This window comes from Arachis duranensis, chromosome 2, assembly GCF_000817695.3.
Source record: "Arachis duranensis cultivar V14167 chromosome 2, aradu.V14167.gnm2.J7QH, whole genome shotgun sequence".
NCBI classification, from domain to species: domain Eukaryota; kingdom Viridiplantae; phylum Streptophyta; class Magnoliopsida; order Fabales; family Fabaceae; genus Arachis; species Arachis duranensis.
Window position 1 is genome coordinate 75,896,831 of NC_029773.3, and position 281 is coordinate 75,897,111.

Sequence of the window (281 nt, forward strand, 5' to 3'; positions counted from 1 at the left end):
ACCGACACCACCACCACCACCACCACCGCCACCACCAACACCAACACAAACACCACCACCAACACCAACCAACACCAACACCAAGAACATCAAACAACAGCAACAACACCAAATAACACCAAACCAAGAAGCAAAAACAGAAAGCAAGAAAGCAGAAGCAAGAAAGCAGGAAAGTAAGAAAGCAGAAGCAAGATGCAGAAGCAGAAAGTGATGCAGATGAGGCGGCGAGGCGGCGAGGCGGGGGCGGCGAGGTGGTGAGGCAGCGGCAGTGGCTCGCGTCT